We start from the raw sequence: 1,530 nt of genomic DNA, 5'->3' as shown, positions 1-1,530 counted from the left end.
AGCTTCTGCCTGAACCTGCCTGGCAACAGGAAGCTGTTTTGGAACATGCATCTCTGCCCCACACAGGCACCTGGACCTGGCTCAGCTCACCACGGCTTTGAGTCTAGACTTCAGGGTTTCTGTCTTTATTTTTAGTTGATTTGTTTTCATTGGTGTGATTTGATCCTTATGTCTGCTTTGTATATTAAAAGGCCTGTTCACCTCTTGGGGATATACCCAAAAGACTGTTACTCCAGAGGCACCTGCACATCCATGTTTATTGTGGCACTATTCACAATAGCCAAGTTATGGAAACAGCCAAGATGCCCCAGCACTGACGAATGGATTAAGAAAATGTGGTATCTATACACAATGGAATTTTATGCAGCCATGAAGAAGAACGAAATGTTATCATTCGCTGGTAAATGGATGGAATTGGAGAACATCATTCTGAGTGAGGTTAGCCTGGCCCAAAAGACCAAAAATCGTATGTTCTCCCTCATATGTGGACATTAGATCAAGGGCAAACACAACAAGGGGATTGGACTATGAGCACATGATAAAAGCGAGAGCACACAAGGGAGGGGTGAGGATAGGTAAGACACCTAAAAAACTAGCTAGCATTTGTTGCCCTTAATGCAGAGAAACTAAAGCAGATACCTTAAAGCAACTGAGGCCAATAGGAAAAGGGGACCAGGAACTAGAGAAAAGGTGAGATCAAAAAGAATTAACCTAGAAGGTAACACCCACGCACAGGAAATCAGTGTGAGTCGATGCCCTGTATAGCTATCCTTATCTCAACCAGCAAAACCCCTTGTTCCTTCCTATTATTGCTTATACTCTCTCTACAACAAAATTAGAGATAAGGGCAAAATAGTTTCTGCTGGGTATTGAGGGGGGGGAGTGGGAAGGGGTGGAGTGGGTGGTAAGGGAGGGGGTGGGGGCAGGGGGGAGAAATGAACCAAGCCTTGTATGCACATATGAATAATAAAAGAAAAATGAAAAAAAAAAAATAAAAGGCCTGTTCACCCTCACTTCTCCTGAGGTTACAGATCCCTGTCAGCCTGTACAGGCTGTGCCCAGTTTCAGTGTCTATAACTTGCACATGCTGTCATGATGGGGCAGTAATTACCCAATAATTCTCACACGGTGGGTGGTCCAAAGACTAGTTAAGGAACAAGAGATCTGGAAGCAATCAGATTGGGAGAAATTTGGGCAAAGAAAGGGGTTCAAGTAGTTATCTGATGAAGTCCAATTTATCCCTTCCTTCCTCTTCCCTTCTTTCCTGCCTTCCTTCTGCTGCCACCATGTGTCATACACAGCACCAAGAGTAGAACTTTCAATGAGCAAACAGCACATTGTGTAGACTGAAACGTGGCCACTTTACCCTGGTGTCGGGGATGGGCAAAGGTATAAAGTTACAACTTACTGAGTCCTTGATCAGTGGATTGGGAGTTCCTTGGGGGTCCCAGGTGAGGTTCTTCAGAAGCAGTTTTGTAGGCAGCATGTTTATTAGGGATTGTCCTGAGATTAACACCCAAGGAAGGAGGA

The sequence above is a fragment of the Castor canadensis genome, chromosome 5 (assembly GCF_047511655.1).
Source record: "Castor canadensis chromosome 5, mCasCan1.hap1v2, whole genome shotgun sequence".
In the NCBI taxonomy this organism is placed as follows: domain Eukaryota; kingdom Metazoa; phylum Chordata; class Mammalia; order Rodentia; family Castoridae; genus Castor; species Castor canadensis.
This window is presented reverse-complemented; position numbering follows the sequence as displayed.